This window comes from Acinonyx jubatus, chromosome E4, assembly GCF_027475565.1.
Source record: "Acinonyx jubatus isolate Ajub_Pintada_27869175 chromosome E4, VMU_Ajub_asm_v1.0, whole genome shotgun sequence".
NCBI classification, from domain to species: Eukaryota; Metazoa; Chordata; class Mammalia; order Carnivora; family Felidae; genus Acinonyx; species Acinonyx jubatus.
Genome location: NC_069395.1, coordinates 17,800,475 through 17,806,571, shown reverse-complemented (window position 1 = coordinate 17,806,571; position 6,097 = coordinate 17,800,475). Strand labels below are relative to the sequence as shown.

Genomic DNA, 6,097 nt, shown 5'->3' with positions numbered 1-6,097 from the left:
AATAAAGGAAGATTTATCTTGATCATTATATTCAAGCACATTGTTATATTTGTAGACTAAATTTCATGGTAAAAAATGATCCAGAAGAAAGGAATGCCTCTATTTTTCGCATTACATATCATAAGATTGTATCTCCACTGGGAGATCCTTCTTCATGTCTCTGGCACCTTTACAGTTCTATGCATTAACAGATATAAAAGCTAGACAGAGTGTCCCCATGTGGACAGATATATTGTTTTTAATTTTGTATTCTATTTTTATTTTTAGAGAGAGAGCACACGTGCACATAAGCACGTAGGCATGGAGCCCAACGCGGGGCTTGATCTCACAGCCCTGGGATCACAACCTGAGCTGAAACCAAGAGTTGCATGTCTAACCAACAGAGCCACACAAGTGATGCAAACAGATTTATTTACATGTGGAGATAGTGCAGGTCAAATTATCCTTTCTTCTTCTGAAGAAGTTTTGCTTATATTCCAGGGGGAAAAAAAGAAAGGATAAAATGTTTCTCATAGGCAAAGTGTGGACAAGTTCATCAGTGGTCCCTGGTAAGATCAAAGTTCACTAACCTGAGTATATCTCAACTGTGACACAGATCACCATGTACTCAGCATCTACCTAGGCACGTTCTGCGTTATTCCCACACTTGAAGGACAAAGGAATCGAGTGTGAACATAAAGTTCATATTCTCTTCAATGCCATGAGCAATATTCTGTCTAAATCCAATTAAACTCTATGTTTTCTTATCACTAACTATATATTAATATGTATCAATAACTGTATATTAGTAATTATATAATATTAAGTTTCTTATCACTAACTAAATATATAAACTATATATATTAATAACACACATTAATACATACAAATATGTATATCTCACACATATTTCAAAATAAAAACGATAAAGGTTAACAAAAATCCCAATAGTAACAATTTATAACAACAGTTTGAATGAGCACAACTTAAATTCTGAGACAAAGCAAGAATCATGCTGCACTGAAAGTATAATACTCCAAATCCTATACACTTAAAATTATAAAAAGCAGGCATAACACAAAGATAAGAAAAATATCTAAGCAACTATCAGCTGGAGAACAAAAGGTTTAATAGTGGACCTGAAATGTATGTTTTTATTTTTTCTAGAGACAGACCAGGGTGGTGGAGGGGAGAAAAGGTCCAGTAAAACTCCCTTAAAAACATGCTATTGACAGACTTCACTGTAAAAGCATTAATGGTATTTATAAATGAGCCCCTACCTAAGGAATATTTGTCATAGAATGTATATATTCTCTTTAGAATTATTATGCTAAACAGATCTGTAATGTATAGGTTTCTTTGTTAGCTCTTTGCAAAGTATTAAATAATGAAATTATTAGGTATAAATTGGAAGAAGTTTCTTAAATGAAATATTTCTTTTTTGTGAAGTATCGTTTGTTATCCTCATATATAAATGCTAGTTCACATCTTATACAAATGTGGTATGAAAGGAATGGGGAGGCTGAGTTGGCTGTTACCGACTTATTTCTATTTTGCCTTTACTTCACAAATGCTTGTGCCCTCAAAATTAATAGTAATACGTGATATTGGGTAAAATGTATGCTTCTTAGAAGTTTGATTTATCTCAGATCTAAAGCAGATTATTATTCTTCGTTTAAGAGAGAGAGAGAGAATGAGCAGAGTAGAGGGGCAGAGGGAGACAGAGAGAGAATCCTAAGCAGGCTCCATGCTTAGCACAGAGCCCAATGCAGGGCTGTATCCCATGACCCTGGGATCATAACCTGGGCCAAAATCAAGAGTCGGATGCTCAACCGACTGAGCCACCCAGGCACCCGTAAAGCAGATTATTATTTTTTAATTTAGAATATCTAAGACTAATAATTTCGAAAAAACTATGTGTAACAACTCATAACAAAAGAGATTACTTGTTACGTGAAAGAGCTCTTTGGCCACAACATATAAGTTTCAACTCAGCACTTCCACTCAGAGATTCTACGGCCCTCAGCAATACGAGAAAAAAAAATGCTATAGTATCTAGGGCACACTTAGAACACAGAAACCACACTAAGCATTTTAAGAGAGAGAATTTAATGTTAAGAATTGCTTTCAGGTTTTGCATAACTGAAAGAAATATTGAATATTAAACATTAAAGTAATATGGAAACAGTAACTACTAGAAGAATCATGATCAGACCTGGAGAAAAAATGGAGTGTGAATTGGAGTTGTAAGAACCTAGACATTTGGAAAAGGACCCTGTGGCTCTAAAACCCAGACCTTTAAGGATGTGTTTCTGATGTTGGCACCTTTAAAGATTAAGAATAAGGCTGTTTCTGGGAGTAACAAACAAAGCTAGAGAGTAGAGTCACCTCTCCTTACCAGCCCAGAGTGCTGCCAAGGCAACATTGAGTAGAAGTGTAAGAAAACAGGAAGAAACATATCCCTTGCTACTCCCTCCTGCCTTCTAGTTTCTCTAAAATACTCCAAATTGGCAAAATTTCATAGATAACCAGACTTTAAAGTTTAAACCAGCTTGCATAGTCTAGCCCTTGAATCACAGGATATAGAAGGGTAAATTTGGTGTTTATATGAAATAACAGCTTAGTAATTGGCACAAATTTCTATTTCAAAATATTGTTATGATGAAGAAATGAGTTTAATGTGAAATATGTCTCACATTAAATACTTAATAATTACCCTCAATTACTAAGGTATATAGTTAAAATTTTATTTAAAAGAAAATTGAAACAGGGCAAGAAATACTAATCAAGAAAAAAAGGAAATTAGCACAATGAAATCAGTCATCCTATCTCTTCTTGACAATTGTATCTGTAGTACTTTGGACAATATCTGGCATTCAGTCGGTGCTCAAAAAAATATGAGTTGACTAAGTTTTTGAAAATATCATACACATTAGTTATCTATTGCTATGTAACAATTTATTCTAAAATTAATGGTTTAAATTAATAAACTTTTTTCTCCCATAATATCTGTAGGAGAAGAATCAAAGAATTATTTTATCTAGATGGTTCTGGATCAAAATCTCTACCATCAGTTTGTTAGCTGGACACACAGTCACCTTGAAGTTTCTCTGTGTGAATCCATTTCCAGACTCAAATGGTTGTTGAAAGTCTTAAAAAGATCTGCTTCAAAGTTCATTCATATGGTTGTTAGAAGGAGGCTTGGTATTTATTAAATGGTGTTAAGAATTTACATTCACATAGAAATCTGCACACAGATGTTTATAGCATCTTTTTCATAATTCCCAAATTAGGAACAGCCAAAATGTCCTTCAGTAGATAAAGAGATAATAAACTGTGGTTCATCTAGATAATGGAATATTATTCAAGTGCAAAAGCATATGAGCTATGAGACCAGGAAAAGTGATGGAAGAACCCTAAATACCTATTACAAAATGAAAATAATCAATCTGGAAAAACTACTGACTGTGATTCCAACTACATGACATACTGAAAAAGGCAAAACTGTGGAGACAGTAAAAATACTAGGAGTTGCCAGATTTGGGTTGGGGAAGTAGAGGGATAAATAATAGGTAGAGGAAAAGGTTATTTGGTGCAGTAAAAATACTCCGTATATTACCATAATGATTAATACATATCATTATATATTCATCAATCCATAGAATGTTAAAACCAAAAGGGAACCATAATATAAATTTTGGACTTTGGGTGATTATGGTCTGTCAGTTTAGGGTCATCAGCTGTAACAAATGTACAAAGCTGGTGGGGGATGTTAATAACGGAGAAGGCTAGCTATTGTGAAGGCAGGAGGTATATGGGAAATCTCTTTAACTCCCCATAATTTTGCTATGAACCTAAACTTTTCTAAAAAATTATCTTAACAGGAGCACCTGGATGGCTCACTCCAGTAAGCGACTAACTCTTGATTTTGGCTCAGGTCATGAGCTCATGGTCTGTGAGATGTGTGCTGTGAGCACAAAGCCTGCTTGGAATTCTCTCTCTACCTTTCTCTCTGCCACCCTCTCTCTCAAAATAAATAAATAAACACTTAGAAATTATCTTTAAAAAAAGAATAAAAATTTAAAATATTTCTGAAAAAGTTTCTATATACATTATCTTACTCTAAAAATATGTATCTGGGGCACCTGGCTGGCTCAGTTGGTTAAGTGGCTCAGTTGGTTAAGCTCAGGTTACGATCTCACGAAGCCCCGCGTTGGGTTCTGTGCTGACAGCTCGGATCCTGGAGCCTGCTTTGGATTCTGTGTCTCCCTCTCTCTCTCTCTCTGCGCCCCCCACTCATGCTCTATCTCTACTTAAAAAATAAACATTACAAAATTAAAATTAAAAATACATATCAAAAATGATAATTTTACATGGTATATATTTATGCATTTAATTGGTTTATTATCCTTACCTGTTCTTCATGTGATACTGTTATTTTTATTCTGACAAATGTATTTTTCAAATAGTCTTATGACTTTTTAATTGTCAGCTATTTAATTCAAGGTTTCGTTTTGGTTTTTGGCTAATAAAGTTGAAAATATTGACATTTTGATTCATCCTACTCTGTAGAGCATATTACTAATTTAAAAAATTGTATTCCCAATGTTTTCTTCTAGAAATCTGAGAAAAAATTGTGCAAAATGAAACACATTTCCTTTTTCTACTGTATATATATTTGTGTAAATATGTATATGTTTATGTTTTGTGTGTGTAGATGTTCAGTCCATATATTTTCATAGTTACTCATTTTTGCCTTCATTCATGAAGGCATTTGTAGTGGTATCAGCAACAAAAGAAATTGTAGTAATAATCCAACATATTTTTTTAAATAAGAAAAAAAAAGATAGATATTGTTAAATCACACATTTTTCTTAGAAGTTTCATAAATACAAAAACAGCATTACTTTAGGTGCAATAGATAATTTTTCTAGCTTTAAAAAATAATTGTCTGAAATGTAATGTTCTACCTGAATTTCTCTTATTAGTCCTTTCTTATAACTAATCTTTATTAAAAAGATACTCCAAAGAAGCCTAAATAACCATTGCACTACCCTGCAATCATTAGAGAAAACATTTGAAATCTACAATATTCTTTTATAAATTAAGGCGTCTCATAAAAACACAGTAACTTGTAACTTTTGCTGCTGTTGAAAACTCAATGACGTATTTAATTTAATGTTAGTTGTATACAGCCAATGTGGAGTTCTGAATTTCATTGCGAAGGGGTAAGGTGGGTAGCTAATAATCAGTTCAATTCAATTTTCCCATCTGCATAATTTATTTGCTCACTTCATTTCAAAGTTTTATATAACAATAGAGAACTGGTATAATTCATTTAATAATAAGTCCATGTTAAGATCACTTAAATATTTTACTTACATTCATTCAAATATACATGAGATATCCTGCCAGATCACTTTGCTTCAAAGTAAAGTACATTTTCACAATTTCAAAGTAATTGAGTGAATGGAAGATAGACTAAAAAATGATAATTTTATAGAGAAAGCACTAATATCATTTTATGAACATATTCTGTAGTTTTAGTAAAAATTACTTTTTTTATATCTGAGTGGAAATATGGTAATTATTGCTAAAACCACACATGTCAAAATAATACATTTATGTGATCCCTTCAATACTAAATGTACTATAATTGGAAGACACACAGAAGATTAACATTGCCCCTATGCAAGGATGATATACAAATTCATGAAACATTTCAAATTTTGTGCAGTTCCCAAGTGAGTCCTTTGCAGATTAACTCAATTAAAAAAAATAAAAAACAAAAACACAATGAGTCAAAGCACAATGTGAGACACTGAATAATAAAATTGTGATATTTCATTAGAAATACATTTCTGTAAACACTAGAAATACATGTGAATGAAGTTGAGTTACACCTAAAAAATAAAAAGGACTGTAAATAGAATCTATATGAGATGGAAAATAATATACAACACTTGATTTTTTACCTTAAACCTTGAATTTTTGTCCTGTCCAATTTGGATCAATTTGTTTTCTGATGCCTCCAGATTAAATTGGCAGTGTCTAAAAGTCTTGTTTGGTTCTACTAGAGAGAAATTTTGTTTGTGTGAGGGAAAGTTTATAGTTGTGC

The 6,097-nt window shown here is 32.6% G+C and overlaps 1 non-coding gene across 1 annotated transcript; it reads left to right on the top strand.

Annotated features, from left to right (window-relative positions):
• Positions 1 to 5,605: 5,605 nt before the first annotated feature.
• On the top strand, positions 5,606 to 5,711 carry LOC113604020 (U6 spliceosomal RNA). The gene has a single exon (XR_003425834.1). It is a non-coding gene; the product is annotated as a U6 spliceosomal RNA (small nuclear RNA).
• The last annotated feature ends 386 nt before the right edge of the window (positions 5,712 to 6,097 follow it).